The sequence below is a fragment of the Dermochelys coriacea genome, chromosome 9 (assembly GCF_009764565.3).
Source record: "Dermochelys coriacea isolate rDerCor1 chromosome 9, rDerCor1.pri.v4, whole genome shotgun sequence".
NCBI lineage: Eukaryota > Metazoa > Chordata > Testudines > Dermochelyidae > Dermochelys > Dermochelys coriacea.
Window position 1 is genome coordinate 71247951 of NC_050076.1, and position 26174 is coordinate 71274124.

At 40.3% G+C, this 26174-nt stretch overlaps 1 protein-coding gene across 4 annotated transcripts in view; it reads right to left on the reverse strand.

Annotated features, from left to right (window-relative positions):
- The window catches only part of PCDH11X (protocadherin 11 X-linked), a 983439-nt gene extending 957814 nt beyond the window's left edge, over positions 1-25625 (reverse strand). For 2 of the 4 annotated variants that reach the window (XM_043491963.1, XM_043491962.1), the window contains exon 1: positions 24835-25623. The gene's annotated coding sequence lies outside the window, so the exon portion shown is untranslated. Of the gene's footprint in view, positions 1-24834 lie in introns of all 4 variants that reach the window. The other 2 variants (XM_043491961.1, XM_038417020.2) reach the window with 2 other exon arrangements.
- Between the last annotated feature and the right edge of the window lie 549 nt (positions 25626-26174).

Here is a 26174-nt window from a genome sequence, read left to right on the forward strand (position 1 = left end):
TCTTAAACATAGTCTGTGGACCCCCAGCGGATCAGGCGACCACAGGTTGAAAACCACTGTTTAATGGTAACAACAACCTTTTGTGGCCCCTTAGACAAGTAATCCACTGGGCAGGCCACGAGACAGTTTGTTTACATGATCGTCTGCAGTCATGGCTGCCCGCAGCTCCCAATGGCTGCGGTGTTGCCATTCCCAGCCAATGGGAGCGCGGGAAGTGGCAGCCAGCACATTTCTGTGAACCTGTGCTGCTTCCCGCAGCCCCCATTGGCCCGGATGGCAAACCGCAGCATTGGAGCTGACGGGCCAGCCATGCCTGCAGACGGTCAATGTAAATAAACTGTCTCGTGGCCCGCCAGTGGATTCCCTGACGGGCCACATGCGCCCATGGTCTGTGTGACCACAGGTTGAAAAACTGCTGCTGCTAAAACTACAGTGTTCAGGATTCTCACTCACCCCACTCATCCATTTCTCTGTACACCCATTTCAATTCAATCATCAACTTTCTTGAATCAGTGCGAAATTGCAAGCTGATAATTTTATGGCTGAAAATTTATGACCTTTGAGATGGTTTAATTACATAAAAAAAGCTTTCACCCCATTTCAGCAAACTATTAAAAACCTAATGTGTCAGACATTCTCAGCAATAAGACAAACACCTTCAAATGACACAAGAAAATATTTTGTTTTCATTAAATAAACTAAGCACAAGCTTAATAAACTTGTACCAAACAGAGACATTAATTCAAAATAGTGAGCTAGATTACATTCAACAGGCCAGATCCTCAGATGGTATAAAGAGGTATAGTGCCACTGAACTCAATGGACATATGCTAACTTACATCAGCTGAACACCATGGCCTTATAAGCAAAATCTTACCTGTCCTGCAAAACAACTGTTTCATTGTAGGATGTAAATATATTCAACTCTCTTAACAATTTCATCTTGAAGACAATCAAGAATTTTAAGTAAGAGTTCTTTCAAAGTTTTAACAGCTCTTCAAAAGACTGTGGCAGCTTTTTCTCCTTTGAGTAAACTATTGTTAGACCTTTTATCATGAAGTGACAGCAATCTGCACTTTAAAATGAAAGACAGAATTACAACATAGCCCCACCAAAGGATGCCCAACTTTTAAATCTTACTTTTCAGTATGCATCTGTGTAAGACAGTGGTTCTCAACTGTGGTCCACCACTTGTTCAGGGAAAGCCCCTGGGGCACCAGGCCAGTTTGTTTACCTGTCGTGTCTGCAGATTTGGCTGATCGCAGCTCCCATTGGCCACGGTTCGCTGCGCTAGGCCAGTGGGGGCTGCGGGAACCGACGCAGGCCGAGGGATGTGCTGGCCGCCCTTCTTGCAGCCCCCAATTGGCCTGGAGCAGCCAACCGCGGCCAGTGGAAGCCGCGATTGGCCAAACCTGGGGACGCGGCAGGTAAACAAACCAACCCGGCATGGCAGGGGCTTTCCCTGAACAAGCGGTGGACCACAGTTGGGAACCACTGGTGTAAGAGAAAGGGAATAAGCCAACAAACAACACTTATATTAGAGATTCATCATATTCTCCAAGCAGTAGTGTCTTTAGTTAATGAGGACATGCAGCTATTTACAAGCTGTTAAGGTTAACATTTGGCTTTGGCAACCAAACTTTCTTCTTAAAAACTTGCAAACCCTTGCAACAGTAAGTAGTCTCAATGTTTGGAGCTACTTTTGGTGACACTGAATGGTTAACAAGAAATGTTTTTGGTTTTGGTTTTGCCAGATCTGAGGAAAAGCAGAGGTTGGTATGAGAGACAGATGCACAGAACAGACAGCAGCAGGAAATGACCATTAGTAAGGGTTGACTCAGCAACCAAGGAAAATCAGAGTCTGGACATTAATCCATATAAGACTGATATTTTTAAATACCTGAACAACTAAAGGACTGATGATGTTCAAGAGATACAGAAATACACTGATACTGTATAATGACACAAGAACCTTTTATTCCACATAGAGGTGCACAATTCTGGAGTTCTCTTTTTCTGCTTACTCTCGGTAACATTCTAGAGCACAAAAGGATTCTAAAATAATGGATATAATCCTTTACATTTTTGATTACTCCAATCACAAGTTGAGAGTGGTTTGATGGCGCTTATTCTGGTCGTCATTTATTGCACATCACTGTACTATACCCTACAGCTGCCAGGAATAGGCAGTCTGCTCAAGAGAAGCCCAGCACTTTGGGGGGTAAATTATTCGGGGGTTCTACAGGTCAGAATTGAGATTTATTGGCCATACTGTGGTGAAGAAACTGTAAGCTTGTACTAAGCCTGCAGGACAATGCCTGACTCAAGCCAAGGATAGAGCCTGTATCACACTTTCAAGAACCATTAAATGTGCATTGCACAGGTGCACATGATACACGCTTTAATTTAAACAACAAATGCACCAAAATCAGAACATCATAACATGAGCTGCAAGAAATCTTCAAAAAAAACATTTAAAAAACCATGTAAATACCAATACCATAATAACTTTCTAATGCCTTAGGACAAGGCATACTTTCATTTTGAGGCCAAAAATATTCCAAAAGACCCATTCACAGACATCTAGTGAACCAGTAACATCATACAGTGAACTGCACTGTCCAGCTGACACACTATTACTTAATGAGGAGGCACTCTGAATAAAGCAATCTGTTGTTCATATTCTTCACAAGGGGTGTGGCCTCTTGGAAAGCTGAATGAATGTGAAACTACTGTTGCTCTGTTTAAACCCAGATGCAGTTGAACACAGTTCACATTTTGTTGTTGTCAAAGTTTACAGTATATTTGCACTAAATATACTGCATTAAATAGCTACACCAGCAAAACATAGCTAATGCCAATATTCACCGGGAGCTACAAACAAATAGACTTTTCCATGGCGAATTCTAAGTATTTGTTGCAGGAGACTGAAAATAACAACAACAAAAACACTCACTGGGATCTTAGAAGACTAGATTATTTTAAAAAAGCTTGAAGCAAGACACTTTTGATGGCATGTATTCAGAGACAATACATTTACTAGCATCTTATCTTGCAACAGTGCATTCCAAGCCTCTTCCTTTATGGAGCCTCCAACATTTTGGCCAGAAAAATAAGGATTAAACAAACAGCTTCAACACAAAGTTCACTAATTATGAGTTTTGACTAGCATGCTGTTGGTTCATTCAAGCCTGAGTGACTAATCAGCTGTCTGAATTGCTCTGTGGAAAAATTTTTTAGCAGTCCTCTCTTGTCACTTTTTGATTTACCAAAAAGATTAATTCACAAGGGATTGAAGCTGTTTTCTCAGAATTTATTTATTCACTCACAGAATTTTATTAATTCATTTTTATTCATTTTAATTAATTCATTTAATTACAAAATCTAATTTCAACCTAATTCTTCCACATTGATCAACTTTGCAGGAAGGATTCCCTCCCTCTCCTCTCCCCCACTGCATTTCATGGTCTAGGAAATACTATTTTCAGCCTCCTGTAGCTCAAATTCAAATCAACGCTATCTTCCCAGTATAAACAGTCCAAGAAGAAATAGAGACCTAATCCTTCTTACAAAAGACTGTTACTTTATATTTCATTACAGAATGCCGCATTATAGATCATAAAGGAAAGCCTTGGGTTTCCTTGGTTCATAGCAAGACCTGCAGGCTTTTTTGAGGATATTTGCATTTGTTTTCTCTTTAATGGTTCCCCCCAGCAGAATTTTTTTTTTACTTTAGTCTGTTGAATCTCTCAAGAGATTAATTAAAAAACCTGATAAGGTTTGCTACTCTGACACAAATTAGTTCTAGTAATACTTTCTAATAATGAAGATATTCCCAGGGAAATTGAAATGGTGATTTCCTGTGGTTAAACAGCTCAACCTATGCCATGTACCGTACAGTAGCAAATGTAGGGCTGTTAAAAAAAAATCCTGATCCCAATAAAGTTGTTTCAAGTTTTTACCTGATTTAAATGGGGAGCAAGTCCAGGATCCACTAGCCAGATTCTGAATGCGTGGGCACTATTTTTATTCTGAGTGTGTAATTCTGCCATAACAGAACAGAACTGTATCTGTATATGTGCACTCCTCAGTCAGTTATTCAACAGAAAATTTGCATCATCTCTGCAGATATTTCATGCATTACACTTAGAACAGAATGGTGGGAATAGATCATTTTAATTCGAAACCTGACTGTATAGAGAAAGCTACTTTAGCTACATGAGTGCTTCCATGTCCATTCCGTGACCACCAGTCATGTGAATGGCTTTTTGCTGAGCTCATCAGGGCTATTCTCTTTTAAGATTTGTCTTATAAAATAGCCATCTGAGAGAGCACAATGGAGGGGGAGAAAGTAATTGGGAGAATGTCCCCCAGCTGATGGCAAAAGAAAAAAAACCCAACTGAGATAGGTAATAGAATCCTGGTCACCCCCTTCTCCGTCCAGTGAGAAAAGCTCCAGAAGTGATTCACTGAAGGAGGAGACTAACTATATTGACAGTATTATCCTCCACACCTCTAGGAATTGCCCACCTCCATGCAAGACTGAGCTCTATGTCTGGAATAAGCACCAACAAGAACATGTGAATGTGCAGAGCATTCCAGGTGCAGTCTTACAACGCAGTATAAAGTAGCTTTTTAGGCTGGAATTTTCAAGGGAGTTAGGCATCCAAGTCCCTAGAAATTAAATTTCCTTTGAAACTGGAAAGGAAAGGGGGTCCAGTGATTAGGATTCATCCTGGAATTTGAGAAAATGCTCATTCAGTTAATCTGTCACTGATTTCAACTCCTTCAGGCTCCTTTGAAAATCACTGCCATAAACCTTTCTTGGGGACTTGATGAAGTCCCAAAGAAGTGCTGAGTCTGTCATTGCCCAGTAATCCAATTCAGTGAATAAGGAAGAAGGAACAAAATGCAGAACTCTGAGATCTTGTTTGAAATACTTTTGTAATGTTACTGTTTATTTAGAGGGAAAGAGTTGTTGTTACTCTAGAAAGCAGAAACACAAAGTTTCAGTTTGAACTTGTTGATCAGCAAATACTGACTACTACCGGAGCCTGCTGAATGCTAGCAAAGATGTCCCAAAATGGGCAACACAGTCAAGTTTGTTGTGTTGATCCCCCCTCTGCCAAGTGAAAATATTGCTAAAGCAAAGTTAGACAATCAAGGACAACTAAAATAACCCATGATGAGAGTTATTTTCAATCTGAAATATACAAATGACCTTTAGTGTGTGCAGCATGGTGGGCCACCATGCATTACAGAACCGTTACCAATAGCATCATTTCCTAAAAAATACATGGAAAATAGAAGAAAATAGCCATGAGGAGGAGACAGTGCTCTATAATCCCTATCACCAGTCAACAAGTTGATCCTATTTCAGACCTCGCCACAACAATCTCCTCCTGCCAGTGACCAATTCATGTAGGAGCTCCCTAATTATTTCTCATGAGCCCAGGCAACAGAAATTAATCTGAGCTCTATTCTCTGGTTTTGCAAGAGAATATCCCCTGTAATAAGTTCAATTTTAAAAAATCCAAACTATGATTTTTAAAAATTAAAAACAATCAGATTTCTTAAATTTAAATTAACTATATTTTATTTTTAAAAACAAACCTATTTAAGATCAAATTTGAAATTATAACAACCTATGTTAAAGGCTAAACTTACTGTAATCCATTAAAATCATTTAAATTAAATTAAATGGATAATATTAAGCAGTACTTTGCTCCCTACATTTTAAAAGAAAGTCAAACCACTGACTTACTGACTAGCACCTGGAACCAGAGATTGCTGAAATACTAAACCAGCTTTTGACAGCAGTAGCTTCATCTGCTGCCTGAGAGAGAGTACTTTCTTCATCTGAGTTTATTCAACTAGCTTAGTTCAATGATTAGTTCATTCATTAAGAGTTAAGAAATGAACTGGGAATTGAAAGAGAAGGAAAGCTTGTTTTTTCCCCCTCTTCTAATCTATGAATAAAAACTAGATTTAAAAGCATTATTGTCATTTAAGGTTTGGTCAAAATTTGGCCTAAGATAATTGACTGTAAATCATTTCCAATGGTAGCTGAGCGTCTAAATCACTTTTGCTCCTTGACAATGCCAGTCATTATGTGTATGTTAAAGAAGCCTGGTTCTAGTACCAAACCATTAGGTACTTCATTTACAACTTCCTCATTATGGTGATGTGATACCTTGCTGTTTTCTTTCCCTAAATCCATTTTTTATCCACAGCATTGCAATGTTATCCTACAATATTTTTCCAGTCACTGGAGTTTCAGTGTATACTGTCAATGCCTTGCTTAAATCAAGATACATTTTATAATATACCGGTCAATCAACCTCTAGGAACCCTTATTTGTAATAAATAGCAATAAAAACATCAACCCAAAACATCAGCAAAGCAGTATTAACTAATACAGCCCCTCAAACAATTGCATCAGCCTGCTTAAGCAGATATGTTTTGAAAGTCAAATATCTTGGGATCTATAGACCAAACCAGAAAAGCGAGTCTCAGGCCCTCCATTAAGAAATCCTGCTACTGCATGCATCCAATGAAGTGAGCTGTACTCACGAAAGCTTAGTGCTCAAATAATTTGTTAGTCTCTAAGGAGCCACAAGTACTCCTTTTCTTTTGTCTTAAAAAGGTGAGGCTTCAGCACTAATTGGCCTAAGAGGTAGGTTTAAAAAAAAAAAAAAGGTGACAGTAGTCTCTCTTATAAACAAACCAAAAGGGGCTTTACAGATTAAAATGCAACATTTTGAATCAGGGGGGCTGGAACAATTTTTATAGTGAGGGTACTGAGAGCTATTGAACCAAACTGTAAACCCGCATACAATGGAAACCACTTAAGCCACACCCCATGTTGCTAGTTCCAGCACCTATTCTTTGAAGTTGCACCAGAACTGAATTGGAAGCCAGTGAAGTATACAGATTATTGTGTTTACTGTAAGTAAGCTAATAGCCATGTTTTGCATTATCTAAATTTTAAAGTGGTTTTCCAAGATTACTCCAAATAAAGTGCACTCAGCAAGAATAGATAACTGTGTTGAGATCCAGATCCAAAAACAAAATTCACAACTTTTCTGCCAAATGTGGGTAAAAAAGCAGAACCCCTGTGTGTTGAACTTGAGCAAAGGCAGGCATCTTCCCACAAGCAAGGCTGAAGACTGGGAGTTATTCTGGGCCTGGATGGCAGATTTCTACATATTCAATGAAGCACCAGGAACATTTTGGAGCACTACAAAATAAAAACAATAGCAAACGGAGAAATCTCTTCCATCACTTCCTCTCATTTATTCTGTCAGCCCACCAACATTATCTGCATCTTATGCAGTGTTGGGTTCAACCAATAGCTAGCTCCTCATACAAGGCCCAATCTTGGTTAAATACTGGGAAAGAAAATTGACCACCTCCTCTAGATCCAATGAAAAGGAGAGATACAGATGACAGATCTAATAGAATCAGCATAAGAAACTGATCCTCTTCCATTGTCCCCAAGTGAACTGATTGACAATACAGGTGCAATCTGCAAAGCAAATCTGACAACTCCTGCTATTGCTATAATTGCCTCGTCAGAACATTTTCAAACCAGTAAAATGTAAAACACAGCGATGATTGGTTTCTAGACACATAGCCCACAAGTGTCTCTTTATGAGACGCTACCACTAACAATATTTTCCCCAAAACGAACCTATCATTAGAACTGGTCAGAAGCTTTCTGCAAAACAGTTGTTTTGTGAGGAAATATCATTCATCAAAATTGAAGATTGTATGGCAAAGTGCTGTGTCATGGGATCTGCTCTACGCACTGCTCAGTAGCACCTCCTCATGGCACATCTGGGGAATTACCTCACCACCTGGTGTGACACTCCTACAGTTATTCAGCCTGTCCTCTTACTCCGGGGCCTGTCATGCTCCCGCAGCTGAAAACATTTTCCTCTTCATAGCTTAGCCTCCAGCCAAGTCACATTAAAGTTCTCCACCCTTCCAGGCTGCTTCCAGCAGTCCCCAAATGGCCTGTCTCTAGCATCCCATTCCTGCATTGGTTTGTCGGAGAACCTGGGCCTGCTTTCTAAACTGGGTTCTAACCCCGGGACGCTCAATCCAGCAGCTCTGGGCTTACTGTCCCAGCCCTTACTGCTCTATCCCACTCTTATTACAACCCTCACCCTTTGTATCAGGGAGTATGACCCAGTTCACTTTGCTGAGCCAATGAATATTTAATGATTTATACCAAGTGAACAGCTCCAACAGACAGACAGAGAGACCCACTTCAGAACAGTTAATCATTGATGGTTATAGCACCCATCTGAGATGTGGGAGATTGAAATTCAAATCTCTGGTCTGAAAAAGTAGAGCAGGACTTGAACTTGGTTCTCCCATATCCCACAGGAGCAGCCTGTGACATAGAGGCTCCTTGGCAAAGGATGCCCTGTTCTTTGCAACAATTCTCATCTCAGACCTGACCACTCACTACACTGAACACATCTTACAGGATATTTATCCATAAAGAGTAAGATTAGTATCTGCAGAAAGCTCATTACTTGTCATGACTCTCATAATTGTGAGATGTACACATAGACTAGTGGTGGGCAACCTACAGCCCTCGGACCGCATGTGGCCTGTCAGGGTAATCCACTGCAGGCCATGAGACAGTTTGTTTACATTGACTAGGCACAGCCACCTGCAGCTCCCAGTGGCCACACTTTGCCATTCCTAGACAATGAGAGCTTCAGGAAGCAGCGCAGGCCGCAAGGACATGCTAGCCGCCGCTTCCTGCAGCTCCCAGTCGCCAGGAATGGTGAACCGTGGCCACTGGAAGCTGCAGGTGGCTATGCCTGCGGATGGTCAATGTAAACAAACTGTCTCACGGCCTGCCAGTGGATTACCCTGACAGGCCGCAGGTTGCCCACCACTGATATGGAATAATGTATTTATACTGAATGTATGCTTCATGGAATTGGAGTAGAACTTAATCACCAGGGGTAATGGTGATGATCCATTCAAGCAAAAGAGAATTGTCATCCCTTCCTCGTCAGCCAGCAAGGTTCTGTTGTCTACCCTAGCCCATCCCAGAACAGCCAACGGAAAACCATTACGGACAATTGTTAACAACTCAAAGCACTTGGAGGTGAAAGGATCATAATAGCAGGCAGGAGATTGCTCTGCTATAAAAAAAAGACAAAAGACTGTTTCACTTTAACAGAGTGTAAGAAAAGGCCGTTAGTATCCATTCACTGAGGAAACTCCTTGAGGAGTGGGGGCTCTCATGAACTTTTGGATCCTGGTTCATGTAGAACATCAGCTCTGCAAACAGACTGAATTTTTTTTTTGGGGGGGGGACCCCACTATTAAAAGGAAAGGTAACTATTGGTAAGTGTAGACCCAGGTTCACATTTTATGATTTTGTTTGTAACAAGTTGGTTCCAATCACTTTCAGGTAAATCTTTATTTATCTTACATTAGAAACAAAAGTAGGTTTACGTAAGTGCTCACAAGTGCCGCATGGTTTACAGAAGTGGTGGTTTAAGATAAAACTGGGTTACAGGGGCACTTCGGGGTGCAAAGGATCTGATATTTCTGTGAGCAGCCACTGATAGGGACTGGCTATCCCAGGGTAATGATCCAAAGGACTAGGGGATCAGGGTGCACTTATTATTAAACTGCAGGCAAAGATAGGGCTGCATAGCCCAAAGGAGAGTGCTTGATGGCTGAAAGGTTGGTGATATTAGGGAACTTGACACACAGCTACCACAGGACAGACCCCTTCCTGCTGGAGGCAAGAGGGTAACATGGTACTGACAGTTTCAGGTGCCCCAGAACCATCACAATGCCCTAATCACTGGCCTATTGGATATTCTGGGGGGAGATGTCTTATTTTACATAACCCCCAACATTCAGAAGGTCTCCATTCATCCCCTTGTAGAACAGGAAAGTTTTTGAAATCTCAAAAATTTGCCTAAGACAGGAACATTGTTTCTGCCCCGCTCTACCTGTCACCTCCCTGCTGGATTTTACAAGCCAAGAACATTCGGACCATTCACAGACTCCCAGCATAAAGCTTTCCCCAGGGTTTGCAGAACTCCGGTGAGCAAAACTGGCGGAAGCCAAGGCATGAGAGGACTCTGCATATGTCCTCCCAGAAACATAGCTACCACAATACCGTCTGAATTGCAGCTACCTTTATAAAAGCAAATGTGATCAGGTTAGTATACCAAAACGGTGGCCCACAACCAACATCACCTGCAATACAATGCTTTATTGCCTCCTCTCATGCCCACAAAACAATTATTTTGTAATGTTTTCAAATATCTCACTTCAGACAGACACAGACCAACAAATAAGTAGTTAAGCAAGTCAACTATTTGTAAGTTTAGAAATGTGTTAGCCTACTACGACACTTTAACCACCTACCAAATGATACATACTTAGAGATCTTCTTGATTCACAAGATATACCGAAAATTACTTCTGGTCATTCCTTCAGGATCACAGAATGGAACTATCTAGTCCTGAAGATTTGTGTATGGTGGGCCAGATTCACCTTGGTGTAACAGCACACATGTAATTCCATGGATCACTGAAATTTGAAGAGTTAAAACAGGGATGATTTGGGGCCATCAGTTCAGCTAAATTCATTTTATTTTGTTCATTTCTACTTTCTTTTTCTCCTGAGCTCCATTTCCATAGTGTCTCTATTTCTGTTTCCTGCCCATTAGAAAGTGAGAGATGGTTTTATTAGGAGTTCTGACATTCTGAATTCTCTTTCATCATTTTTAACTTCCTTAGGGTTCTACTATATCCTTTTTCTTTCTTTTCCCTCAGACATATTTTAATATATATTTACAAAAATATGAAATCATGTTACCCCCAATGACAAACATTCAAATTAAATGGCAATTAGAAGAGAAGACACAAGACACATGTGGACACAAGAACAAATGGATATAAACTGACCACCAGGAAGTTTAGACTTGAAATCAGACGAAGGTTTTTAACCATCAGAGGAGTGAAGTTTTGGAATAACCTTCCAAGGGAAGCAGTGGGGGCAAAAGATCTATCTGGTTTTAAGATTCTACTCGATAAGTTTATGGAGGAGATGGTATGATGGGATAATGGGATTTTGGTAAGTAATTGATCTTTAAATATTCAGGTAAATAGGCCAAATCCCCTGAGATGGGATATTAGATGATGGGATCTGATTTACTATAGAAAACTCTTTCCTGGGTATCTGGCTGGTGAATCTTGCCCATGTGCTCAGGGTTTGGCTGATTGCCATGTTTGGGGTCGGGAGGGAGTTTTCCTCCAGGGCAGATTGGAGAGGCCCTGGAGGTTTTTTGCCTTCCTCTGTAGCATGGGGCATGGTTGACTGGAGGGAGGCTTCTCTGCTCCTTGAAGTTTTGAACCATGATTTGAGGACTTCAATAGCTCAGACATGGGTGAGGTTTTCATAGGAGTGGTGGGTGACATTCTGTGGCCTGCGCTGTGCAGGAGGTCGGACTAGATGATCACAGTGGTCCCTTCTGACCTTAGTATCTATGAATCTATGAATCTATTTTGATTCAATTCTCCTTTTAATCATGGACGATTCCAAAGTTGCTCAAAAAATGGCATCTGCTGTTTCTGCTTTATACCATCATCAACTAATGCCTCGCACAGTTTGTTCAGCAAGGTGATGACTTTTGCCTTAGCAATGACTAAATCAACACATAGATCCAATACTGTGAAGTGACAGCATTTTCAGAACTTAGTTAATCCTGAAATAGCCATATTGCACACCTGCCAACCTCATCTAATCACTTACTTTAAACCCTTTTCAAATGATTTCTTTCAACTTTTTTTTAAATTTATAATACATAAAACCTGAAAGTATTGTACCTGCCAAAATGAATTACATATGAAGAACTGAGACTATAAACATTATTTGTAGGCTGACTTTATACTACTTTTTGATTGAGCTATTTAAATATATATATTTCTGTACTGTTTAGTACATTTAAGGGGACTCTGACAGAATGTACCAGGCCTTCTCTGCCCTCTCCTGGAGGCATCAGTACCTTGACACCCCATCCCAAGGAACAGTGTCACCTGGGAAAGAGGGGCAGAGAGTTTTTAAACCTCCAAGCACTGTCTAGAAACGCCACTCAGACTCTAGTACCAGCAAATCCAACAAGACGTAGTCCTCCAGAAGGGCTGAGAAAAAGGAGTAGCCAATCAGGATTCACCAGGCAAGATCCGGCTTTTCTGCTCCTTCTAATGGGGAGTGCTAGTTGGTGCTGGGGCCGCAGAGGAATTCACAAGTTTAACCCTGAGCACCCCAGGTCCGGGCCTAACAACCTGACAGCACCGTCAGTCACACACTACAACAAATGGTTTGTTTTTGTTTTGCAGTTTAAAAGCCCAGGTGGCCAAATTTTACTTGACTTTCAACTAAGTTGTTAGTGGACAAGCAAGGGGCTTGTGGCATGAGATCCATGCTCCTGAGGAACTCCAGCAAGGGCCGCTGCTATGTGATGTTGCTTTGGATGAACTCCTTAACGTTCTCCATTGCAGAGTATGTTAGCAAAGGGCCCAATTCAACTCCCTTAGGGGTCCCACCTTTAAGATGCTGAACAAACCGGTTACTGCCCCCACCCCATCACCATGCCCATGACTCTTCTTCCCCTCTCAGGTGCTCCTCCCAGCAGTACTGTGAACCCTCATCCCACATAGGCAGCAGTACTGGTGGGGAATTGGGGGCAGCTCAAGACCTCTGTGCCCCTTACTTTTCCCAACCCTCACCACACTCCAGGTCCCTGTCTAGCTCCAGGCCCTTGTCAAAGCACAAGCAGCTGATGGGGAAGGCGCCCTACACAACACAAACTCACCCGCCCCTTCCTCCTACCTTGGCGGTCACTGGAGTTCCGCAAACCCTGGAGCATGCAAGGGAGTCCCAGCTTTAAAGGGCCAGGCCCTGGAAATGTCTGCTAAGCATTTCTCCCCGCTCTCCCCCTTAATCCTGAGCATGGGAGAGCAGGGAGAAGGCAATAAATTCCTGGGGTGCCCCTTACCCTTACCGATAACTGGCAAGGCAGCACAAAGGCCAGCCAGATGCCATCCCTAACCACCACTGAAATTAATGGGAGGATTTTTTTCTACTGATGTTAGCAGCAGCTGAAGCTGGCTTCAAATTGGCAAGATTACAAATATATGTAGCCAGCAGCCATTGGGCAAACGGATAGTAAAATAGTGATCTATAACATTCTCATGTAGCAATAATACCTTGGTATTATGGCATAATACCAAAGACAGTCATTCCACAAAGCATCACTGAAATACTTAATCAGCAACCAAACCCTGTTCATTCTTATTCCCAAAAATTTCCCATTGTCTTACGGTTTGGACCTTAATGTAAATGCAGTAAGATGCCACCAGGCAATGCTTTCCACTGATGTCTTAGCTTCCAACAAAATGAATATACTATACCATCAACAGGTAAAAATGCTCTGCTTCTCTAGATAGAATTCGTGCTTTAAAGAGGGCCACGAATTTCTTCAACTCTGACCTGGAGGTGCCACTTGGTGGTTACTTATGGGCATATTTGCTATGGATTACTGCATTACTCACATTGATATTAATGGCAGTTATATGCATAAAGAATGGAGTCTCAAGTCCCCATACTGTGCTAAATAATGGGAAAAATCCAGTCAAACAGAAAAGGAGTCTCAAATATCATATTATTTATGCACATACATGTGAGCAAGGGTTGGAAATTTCAAGAGTTTCCAAGGACCCAAGAGTCAGTAATTGCAAGTATATGTGGTGATGTGACAGGTTGCAATATAGCCCTTTTGCACTCTGGGAATACACAGTTGACAACTCTCTGGATTCAACTTCAGAGCATGGCCTGATCTAAAGGCATTTCCTGGAAAATGCAGAGCTGCCATTATAGTTCTAAGCTGAACCCCCCTCACAGCCCATCATCTAGGTTGTGTGTCAAGCTGCAAACAGAGCTCTGCTCTCTGGTTCTTTTCAGCTGCCACAAAGTCCCTTCAGGTCAGGGGCATAGACGTGCAGTTCAGAGCAGCCCTGAGGCCGCTCTTAGCTATGCTGGGGGCTGAAACATCCACTGGATGGACCCAGAATACAGGGAGTTCAAAGATAGCTTAAAACTACCTTTTTTTCTGCAGGGTCCTGCATCAAGTGTGTCCAGCCATACCCAGGAATCACAGTTTATAGGCTGTAATCACCCTCCATACCACCCCCATATACCAGTTGATGGGACCAGTGCTCAAGCTTGACTGTGTGGGTGACCTCAGACAACCTGAGATATGGGATAAGAAGCAATGTACTTGATTAAATATTCCACATCAGTAAGTATCAGACCCTATACACACACATTGCATATATGCATCACTTATCACATATGCTGTATGAGACAAATATGTGTTGATGTGGGGGCACAAGACGAGAAGTTCTAGACTCAACCCTCTGAGGTTTTCAAGAACAGATCAGGCAAACATCTGTCAGGGATGGTCTAGTATAGTTAATCCTGCGTCAGCACAGAGGGATGGACTAAACGACACGCTCAGCCTATGTGCCTATGAAAGCCACAGTGCAAGTGCCAGAGTAGCAGCCGTGTTAGTCTGTATTCGAAAAAAGAAAAGGAGTACTTGTGGCACCTTAGAGACTAACACATTTATTTGAGCATAAGCTTTCGTGAGCTACAGCTCACTTCATCCGAGGAATGCATCCGATGAAGTGAGCTGTAGCTCACGAAAGCTTATGCTCAAATAAATGTGTTAGTCTCTAAGGTGCCACAAGTACTCCTTTTCTTTTTACAGTGCAAGTGCACACCCTGCACACCAGCTCTGCAAAGACGTGGACATCAGTAGGCCTAATACAAGGCATGTTACATGAAGAAATTCACTTTTTCCCTCTTCCATACAAAAAAACCCCCAAAACAATAAAAAACTAACTAAATAAATAAATAATCCAGCCTGTAAGTAAGAACATAAGAATGCACTAACTGAGTTTTCTATCTATTCTCTAATTAGACCTACACCTCTTTTGTATCTGCCGTTAGGAACATATTCATTAAAAAAAATGATTGAGAGTAGACTCTTTTTCATCTGGCTTGACAGGAGTGCAGGTGTTTTTCCTGTACTGGGCTCAACCTATAACCTTTATGTGTGGTTATAGGCTTCTAATGGAAAAGTGCCACTGTCTGCATCATTTCTAGGTTTGGTCCTTGTGTGTTCCACCTCTTTGTAGTGAAACAGATCAATCCAAATATTCCGTTGAAACAGTAGTGTCATTAGCTTGTTGTCTGTCTACTCCTTCTGAAACCTTCTTCAGTCACTTTATAAATGCAGTTTTGTAGAGTCCCTTGTTGTGTAAACAAGAGCTAAGTTTTGATAAAAAGTTCTCATGCTCAGTGCAAATTTCAACACTTATGGTAGCTGCATGCACACTAAGAGATACAATCTTCCTCAGAGATCAACCAAATTCCATTAGCAAGCAGAGGTATCAATCCTTCTTTTTCAGTCAATTAACTATGAGGCTGATAGTTGTTGCAGAAGAATTTCTGAACCTCCACAACATGCTTGAAGACTATGTTTTATATTCCTTCTTTCACACAGAGGTTTAAACAGTGCACAAACATCCATTTGCCAGGGGTGAAACCCTTGCTCCACTGAATGGGAGTTTTGTGATTTACTTCAATGGGACAAGGATTTCACCCCAGAAAATTTAGGATGATTGCACCTGAGAAGTTCTCATCTTTTTCTCTATATTTTCATTACTGGAGACAATAGCAGACTTCTTTTTGTCATACTGTTTATGCATTCTTGGAGGGCAACTTGGACACAATAGTCTATGTTTCTCTATTCAGACTCAATCAAAAGAATTAACCTGAAACACATTTCCCTTTTAACACATGACTGTAGCCATCATTTTTCATGTTGTGGATTAATTTCAATGTTGATTCCTTTATATTGTGATTATTATTCCCTTTTTGCTCTTTCTAGTTCTTCATCTGCAATATCCAGTAGTGGACATGTGGGTTTTAAATGAGGCATGAGGAATGTATCCAGGGCCAAGTGCTTCAATCATTTCTATAAAAAGGTAACTTTGTGTTACATTAAAGAGGATTGAAACTTTTTTAATCAAATTCAAATCTTTGGGTTTAGTTGTTTTAATTGCATAGTCACCACTTGCGTCATCTCTGAGTGTAGAAGATGATGAACTACTCCTGAATGAGGCTGACTTTGAATAGTTGTTGGAAAACTTGGAATGGGCACATAAATAATCATGGTTTACATTTCAATTATGATTATGATGCTGAAAATGGGTAATTTTTTTCAAATCTGCCTACGTGACTTTGGAGCCTAAGACTCATTTAAAGTCAGCGAGACTGAGGCTTCTAAGTGCCTAAGTCACTTTTGAAAATGGGATTAGGAGTCTAACTCATTTACACTTTTTTGAAATTTACCCCATGTCTTATTTGTATGATCAAATTTAATCAGTTTCATACTCTTCTTCCATTTCAGTTGACAAAGTCTAATTCAATGGCACACTGATCTAATAGAATATAAATTTCTTTAGATTTTTAACTTTTTACAATGAGCAGGAGTCCATTCTTACCTTGCTCTTAGCTCTTGACATATTTATATTTTTCTTTAGAATTTATCTAATTTCATTAATTCAGTCAATTAATCACTTTTCTGTCATCTCTTTTAGCTTTAACCCATGTCAAGTCAGATAGATTCATATAAGGATGTTTGGTAATCCTTAAACACTAACCAGCTGTTTGCATTATTGATCAGCAGCTTTCATATGTACAACAATTCGAATCAGAAACAAACACTGAAAACTGAAAAAATAAGATACAATCTAGACAGCTTTATACAGAACTATGTTCTGCTTACCTTCCAGAAGTTTTAGATTCTAGAGAACCAAGTTCCCTAACGCAGTTTAATACTCCACAACCTCCCATCAAATGATAGGTTATTCCATCCAGCTGTGTCCCTCTGTACAGTCAAAAGGGATGCACCCACTCCCTATCCCATCTAGGTTTCCAGACAGTTTTACAACTTTCATCTTGTTTTTATTAGGCACAACAAGGAATCTGATGTTTTCTTACATATCTTAAAATTAGAGACTAATACTTCTAGTATTAAAAAAAAAATCAAAGAGCTGTTTGGCTCCAAAGTCAATGGTAATTAGACACCATTAAATCTCTTCTCCTTAATACACAACAACAATTCTTGGGATGTGGTTGGTGTTGTTCAGTTCTACTGATAGCACTGAAGCCCAGAGAGTTGATTAGGGCTCATAAGGATTGTTCCTTTTGTGGGTGGTACAAGCATTCCATGTCTATCAACCATGAGCAGTATCTTTATTATCAGTTAATAACTCATCTGACCACAAATACTGACTACTTACTTCTTGGTACACAATATATCTCTTGCTTTCTGCCCATTACACTCACTTTTGAAGTGGACTTCTCTTTTCTGAGGGACTATTGTGGTACAGCATCTCTTTATTTGCCCGTTTCCACAGACTGTTGAATCCATAACGCTCTATGAAGTTGTCCTCATACATACATTGATTTTGCCCTGGCACAGTATGAGAGTGAATCTCACCATATCTAGTTTCTATATAAAGACTAGACCAAAACCTTAGATATGAGCTTACTGTTGAGACTCAGTTTACGTTTAGCTATGAATTAACAGCCAAGTTAATTAATAGCTCACCATTCTTATCTCCTTTTTGTTTATTTTTGTAGGAAGTTTTACTTTGTTAAAAATTAAGGTTTGATGTGTTTATCTGGACCTCTTCCCCCTGCCTAAGGAATTAATCCCTTTAAAAAAGGGGGAGGAGGGAATTGGGTAAAATAATACCTGAACAACAAAAATGGTTTCCTTACCATAGCCTGATTTGTTTCTTCATCACAGCTGCATGTCATCTTCCCACAATGTAAAAAAAAAAAAAAATGTACAAGACTCAGATAAACAAACATCTATGTGTATGATTGTTTCTCAAGGTTATATTCTAAGGAAAGAAATTAGATTAGCATACTCACTTTTTCAAAGTCAAATGTGTATTTTTTTCTTCAGTCCTATTACATAAATAAAAAGAGCCAATAGGCTAACAATAACTCTGATTACCTTATATCCCATTTGCACTCCAGTAGTAAAAAACACAGAATGCTATTGACTTCCACAACACTAAGGTGTTTTTAAAAAGAGTCTTCTGCTAATTAAGCACATTTATATTCCAGGCTAAAAAAATGCTGAAGTGGCCAAGCACTAGAATCCAGTTATCAGGAAACCACTATCAAAATCCAAAGATAACATTTAAATCCTTCAACACTCTTACAGACTGACAAGACAGAAAGATGGAAAGAGAATGAGTTCTGCAGTATTCTTATCCATAGATTTCCTTCATGTAGAGTTATTGCTATGTTGATTTCTATTCTAGGGCATCTTCGTTTAAAGCAAATTGCTAGATATATATTCCAAAAGTCACTTAAATGACTGACAAAATAAGAATTATTTCATTTAATGCACCATTCCTTTTGTCTCACTCCTTATATCTTCACCGTATTAGAGTGCATTTATAAATATACAGTGGAAAATCTTTACAGTGAACTTGGATGTTGAAAAATTATTTACAGTGAAGTTGAATTCAAAATGCTTCAGTACATAGCAATGCACAAATTGCAATTCATTAGTGTGAGCCACAATTTAATGGCGAAGTTGCAGAATAAGGGTTTTGCTGTATTTTCTCTCTCAAGTAACCTGGTGGTTAGGGCATCTGGTATCTACGAAATAGGGTTTCAAGTCTCTGTTCCAAATCAAGCAGCACAAGGATTGGAATCTGGGTCTCTACATCTCAAGTGAGTGTCCTAACCACTGGGCTATTAATTGTTCTGGGTTTCTCTCTTATTTTGAGAGAAAAAGGCTGACCTGGATTAGGCAACTAACTCCAGGAGAAGGGTCACAACTGAGAATCAGGATGTGAGGGAAGCACCTTCCTCTGGCCTGTCAGTAGATGCCTAATACCTTTGAGGACGAGCCTAAGCCCTGCCCTTTTCTGTGCAGTTCACTCCTAACTAGTTGAGGTTCACTGCTCATCTTACCGGCTTCTGGGAATCCTGTTCTTAGGCCTTATTCTCCCCACACAATGCAGGGGAAGCCTGGGCACCCAAATCAGGGCTGAGAATTCCACTAGGCAGCTGAACATTGCAATGCCTAAGTAATTTGTGAATCCAGCCTAATCCTGCACCACTGAAGTAATGGGAGTTCTACCTTCGACTTACATGGGCACAGACATATTATTAATAATAATCATAAACATATGATATTGAAGGTGTAAATATGTGTATAAATGGAAAAATGTTATCCCTGAAGTACTACCCTCTTTTTCTTCTTGGCTTTTGTTTGTCTTGGTACGGATTTCTTACCATTTCACTAGACAGCATACAGCTCACATAATTACTAATTAAATTCTTACAAAAAATAATAAAACCATATCCTTAAGGATGTAACAGATAAACACTGATATACAAACAGAATTCATCACAAGACATCTTATTTCTAAGCAGCGTAGAGGGAAGAAAATCATTCCAAAAACAACGTCACATCAAAATAATGTACAACGCAAGATGTTGTACTGGAAGGAAAGCGAATCAGGCAATAATTCCGAGCATTGTGAACTAACCTTTTAATGACAATAGGGTTTAAATACTGTGGGCCAAAGACGATTTTCCATTAAACCACTATAAATCTGAAATACCTTCAAAGATTTCACACACCATATGAGCAGAGTTCAGCTGTCTGTCAGTCTAGTGTTGCAGTTTCCAGTGAAATTATATGCCATGTGAAGTATGTTGCAAAGTATAAATAGATGGTGGGAAAGGCAATATTTTAATTTTAAAAGTTTTCTTCTGCAAAGTTAATTTAGAGGCCCACTGCTGAATGGGCCAAATCCTGCAGTTCTTACGCAAGCAAAACTACTCAACAAAGCTCTCTGCATCTCAGTAACATGCTTGACTCCCAAACCAAGTGCCCCCAATTGAAGTACATTATGTATGTAATGCAAGAATTCATTAGGCTATTCCTAAGTCTACTGAAGCCAATAGGAGTTATTTCCATTGACTTTAATGGGCTTTGGATCAGACCCTAATAAAGCAAGTTGAACAAAGTACAAACGGCTTTATTTTAAGTTACCTTTGGGAAAACATTTCTTTTCCAGTACAACTGATGTACAGTAATTTTCATGATATTTACTTAACAGCAGTTAAACAAAACCTCAAATAAAAAGAATGTCTAATAATGAGATTGTGACAAAAAACCTATTACAATATATTATTTACTGTTCAGACCTATGAAAAACTTGGCAGTGAATAGCGGAATAAGTTCCAAGCTCTTTCTATTTACATTTTCATTATTTAAATTAAGTTTTCCTGAACCTTAATGAAATCTCTACTTGGTTAATTAATGCTTCTTTGCAAACAGGTTTGTTTCATTTAAATATGAACTGTACTGAATGGATATTAATTCGACTATTGCTGTTCCTTATTTGCACAGAGGAGAAACTTTCTACGAAGTCGGAGGGGGGATTAAAACAAAATATCCATGTGCTAGAAAAGACTATACATAAAAGGCTCTTTCATTCAGATTTGTGCCAGAAATTATAAATGCAGTAATTGTCACTCCTAGCCTCAAAATTTATATTCTACCAATCCCACTCTTATTCACTACATAACACATTAGAGACAATTACAAGGACAGTTTAAAATCCTCTTTCAGTGGAGCTTTTAAAGTGCAAAAGCTCGTAGAAGCGTTTATGATTTCTGGCAAGTCACTCTACTAATTCAGAGACCATAATTGAAAAAGACTATCTCTGAAACTATTTTCTTTTTTAACTGCTGGATAATGAGAATTGGAGTTTCCCTCAGATCTAAAGAAAGTAATCAATTCCCACTTCCACCTTAAATTTCCTCATTCATGTAACACACCTGTGTATTGGCAACTCAGTCCACAAGCAGGATGAACCTTCCAAAAAAAACTCAAGAAAGGTATGGTCACTAGTACTTTGCCACACTAGGGAATGACAACATTTCTAAATATCCCAATTATCTCTTTCAAGTAAGAGGCTCTTGGAACAAACTTTATTAAATCTAGCTAATGAACTTTTATTTAATACAAAAAAATCTATATCAAAACAATATCTGAATCACCTTCCACAAAGCCATACATTTAGAAGTAAGGGTATCAGGCCCCTCTGGCTTAGCCTGCTAGGCACTGTAGCACTCATGATCACAACAGTGAACCATGCATACACTTTAGATATAGCCAAATTCTCTAATCTAAGAAGTGCACAAAATATTTATAACCATCCATGCCCTTTATCTACAGTGATCAAGTAAATAGTGGGATATAGCTATATATTAGATATGCATATTGATAGATATATATGTTGTAAAGGACTTCGGGATCCTTCAAAATGAAAAATACTATGTAAATGTAAGGTAATAGTAGCTTCACTCACTATTGTGGTATATTCTGATGGAAGACTGTCAATGCTGCAAAATACCTGCTCTGATATAGATGAAGTTAAGAGCGTGCATTAGCGGTCCTAACTTGAAATTCTATGACTTTTATGCACTTATGTCAGACCATTATTTTAGCATATTTTTGTTTTTCCTTAATATATTTTAAGCTTAGTTTAACTTTCATTAACATGGTTTGGTTTCGTTTAGCTATTGAAACTTAACCTCAAAAAAACAAACAAGAATAATGCCACAGCACTAAAGTCCCTAATAAGATCTAAGGCTCAACTATCAAAACTCAGATCTGACTAATTCCTGTACTGAGCCGGCATTGTTCCACTTTCCAGAAAAGACCTTTGTGACTGTTTTACAATTGCAACCCACTTCAAAATCCAGCACTTACCTGGGACTCAAGGGTGCCCCAATATCTGAAGTTTGGAAATATCAGTTCGGAAACCCAAAGCAGTGAATAATGAGGAAGGGAAAAACCAAATAGACAATTAATGCACATACTTTTTTTATTATACAGAAATGGTTTGGACTTCTATTTTACTCTATCAATGTGTTTTCATTTCAGCTTAAGATACATCTTTAGAACTATATTAAAACTAAACAAAGGGGCATTATAAAGAAAAGGCAGATGTACTCTTAACTACAGAAGTGTGAGGGTCATCAGTATTATATTGCATTTGTCCAGGTAGAATACAAATTCAGTACAGGACCACAGGTTCAGATCTTTGATCTTCCTTTTTGCAAAGGCTGTGATGTATAAAACCAATTCCACTGAGCAGACAGTACTACACTGAATATAAATTATCCTTTAACTATACCAAGGCATTCGTATGCTCACATTTAAAGAAATGCTGCAAGGATGAACAATGCAGCCAGGAAGCAATAAAAGCTCTTCTGAAGAAAACATGGAAAAGAAAGATCTGAATGGAAAGAAAACCAGAATTTGTTCTTCAACAGTATATTCCTGCTATTTGGTGAAAATGTGATTAAAATACAGAACATACACAGAGAAACAAACTCACATATATACACGACATAACAATGCTTACCCTTACCGTAAAGAAAAGTAAGAAATCTTTACTGCTAGAACTGCAGAGTTGTTGGTTTTTTATTTTTTTTTAATCTGGCATTGTTCTCTTAAACAATGCTAAATTTGATTTTAAAATCTGGGTATAGACAGTCCAAATTGAACATGCAATTTACATACATCTTTTCCAAGTCTTTCTTAAAAAGAAAGAATCTTCTGCCTATTGAGCTAGCCTCTAGCTCTCCAGAGTTTACCCATTAATATTCTAAACCCATCTTTTATGGTTCACACATACACAAAAATTGTCTCACTTTGGCCAATATGAAATGCTTAAGTGGAAGTCATTGTGCTTATGCAGATTTTCTCCACTGTATTTAAAATCAGCATATTCCTCTCTCTCACCTTTATTTATCTTATGCAAAATTTACAGTTTTGGAGTCACTCAAGTGTGAAGCCATTACCCAGTCTTATGTACACATTTCATATAAGAAAACGTATTACTTCTGACAACCTGAGATATTTTTGCTTTGGTTTATTTAGTACAACGTTTACATTTAATCCATCCCTTTTCTTGGCAATGGTACAGAAGTACTGGTGAGTATTTTATAGGACGTCTCTGCTGTTTACTTGAGGATTCTACTTAGATGCTTGCACATGGTACTCTTGCAATTCATATGGATACAAACCAGTCTTTTTGGCGAAACGACTTGTCAGAATGTTAATACATAAATGAATAACTCCTCCCCACAACACCATCAGCTCCTTTTTAAAAACTATTTTGCTCTATAATCTTTCAGATCATCTCTACTTTCATTCTTTCATTGCTAACAAGAAAAAAAGTTAAGATTTATCTTTTACTTATTATTGATGTTTTCTCTGGATATTCCTTTTGCTTTTAATGAGACTTACATGGGAACAGCTTTTCGTTCTTTATAACTTAGAATGTCATTAAAAAATAATAATAAAGCAGCTTAGAATAACCTGATATTCTCCGCTGAGAAATTACCCTCAATTCTAGTTGGGTTCAACAGACTCCTGCACCTTGAACATCTTCTCCTCACTTCTGCCAACTGAAGTAAACATCAGCATTTCATAAAATTATTGCTCCATACTTCCTTCAATACATCCTCTCTCAAACTCAAATATGTGAGCTCATGCTATCTTAGTCAATTCTTCTCTACGCTTAGAGTCTCTTCAGAGCCCCAGAAGGGCTATTGGTCCCTACATGTTCTCTTCATATATCTTAGAGGTATTTCTTACAGTTTGCTATGCCAAGCTTGCAAAAGGAAAAGGAGAAAAACCCTCTACTTTCCAGATCGCCTACAAGGCTTGCGTGCTTGCAACCAGCAGGCTGTAAGGTTTGTGCCTCCAATTTCTATCTTGCAAAAGCCATAAACAAACCTTCCTTCCTCATTCCTCCCCAAAAGAGTGGCAATATCCTAGCCTAGCCTTCCTGTCAATGGGTTTTTGCTACTGAGTCCAAGTGTTCCTTGGACAGTGGCGTCAATACCAGTACATCAGTGCAATGACTGAATTTCCTCTCCCCCAGGTTTCAAATCATGTCCAGAGCCTGAACAAATTAAAATATATTTCAGCTTGATCTGCTTTTTATCCCATTCCAATACTCCAAATGCACAGCAACTTTAAGCTCCTCATCGCCATCCCTCCACAGTTCAAGGAAATCCTTCAATCAAAGAACTTCATTTACAATCCAGCACAGTTTTTGCCCTCCCCTCTCCCAACAACAGCTAGGCATTTTGATGCAATCCCCATTAAATGCAATCTCCATTACAGGATTACGATTGCACAAATAAAATGCTCCATATGTTTTTTTTTTCTTTCGCCTCTCTCTCTCTCTCTCTCTCTCATATATAGGTATTATGTATTATGTCTACAAACAACCACCAAATCAAACCGGATGGTGGAAACACTGGGGAAAGGGGTGCACATTCAAGAAAATGTTAACTGAAACCTGAGCAAACTACATCACAGACTCAGTCTGTAGGAGCCCCTTATGCCTGAACAGTACAAGTTAGCTCAGCGTAATAACGCAGATCATAAATGTGACACATTAAAAAGCTTAAAAATTCATCTTTTGCAATTACTCAGGAACTCCCTGTACTCGTCACCAAAGGCGACTCACATTACTTAGCCAGTTCTAGCCTAATAATCTCAATCTGGATGCACTGCTGGTAATGTGTTGTGAGGGGGATGCCTGACGAAAAATACAAAATGCTAATCAACCCTCCCCTTACCTTTAATTCCTTGCCTTCTCTGCAAAAGATGTCAATTTACATTGGCTCCTCGGCACATCAGCAAGGCGTCTAGAGTAATGAAGGCTGCCCCATCGCATAGAAGTTAGACCAGTTTACACCAGCAAATCCTTGATCCAAAATACAAGCTGCTTCTTCCCATGCAGGCTAGAGCAAAAAACGCATGAACGATTTCCACAATTGTGGAAGCAAAAGGTAGTCTAACTTTTAGCTAAGTCTTGGTTTGGGTTTGGTTTTATGTTTTTGCAGCTGTAAAAGGAAAATGTAATTCCACATTAAAAGAACCTCATTAATATCAGTCCGCCACGCTGATGCCGGTTAAGCTAAGTTGTGCTGCGAGACTTTTAACTAAATCCCCCTGTCTGCAAGAGCAGTCCAGCAAATCTCTCTCTTTGAGGATAAAACAGAAGAGGAGTGTTATGTCTATTTGAGAGAAAGATGGTAGAAGATCCTTGTTTACCCCTCTTTGGTATAGACTGGAAATTTTGCACAGGAGCTGTCCGGCCCGGATCACCCCTGCAGGCGCAGAGGCTGTGGGTGTTGGAGAGAGGCAGCACCCGGAGAGGTCCGGCTGCTAAAGCATCGGATGGCTCAGCTCTGCTGCCGCCGTCTGAACTCCGCTTCCCAGTGCTGCCAGCAAGTCCTCCCCGGCTGACATCACTGCAAAAAAGGAGGGGCACAAATGGAAAATGCAAATCGGGGAATTGAGGGGATTTTTTTTTCCTCTTAAAGGTACCCTCGCTCTTTCTGTCTCTGAATCCCCCGAAAGCAACAGCTGTGGCGGGGTCGCGTCTCCTTCCTGCCAAGGCTGCTCTCTGGGGCCAGAACCGCTCATCAGTCACCGGTTGGCTCCTCTAATCTAGGGTGGGACCCCCAATCCTGGGACCCAGTCTGACCCGGGAATAGGGGAGGTGGGAGACACAGGGCTTGCCTTGCCGCGCCCCCGGAGCCACGTGCTCGGGGGGCCGCTGAGCGCAGAGTAACGAGTCGGTGACCGGCGAGTAGGTGAATCTGCTCCCTCCCGCCGGCTCGGCCCCTGCAGCGGAGTGCGCCGGCTGTCACCGCCGGCTGCCCGGCCCCAGCCTTACGCTCTGCCGCGGGGCTCCTCACTGCCCCCAAACCTAACTGTCCCCTCCGGGGCTCCCCGCCGTCTCACTGCCCCCCGGCTCCTTCCCGACCCCAAACCTCACTGGCCCCCTCCCCACCGCCCCCCCGGCTCCTCGCCGCTATCCCCCCCCCGGCTCCTTCCCGACCCCAAACCTCACTGGCCCCCTCCCCACTGCCCCCCCGGCTACTTACTGACCCCCGGCTCCTCACTGCCC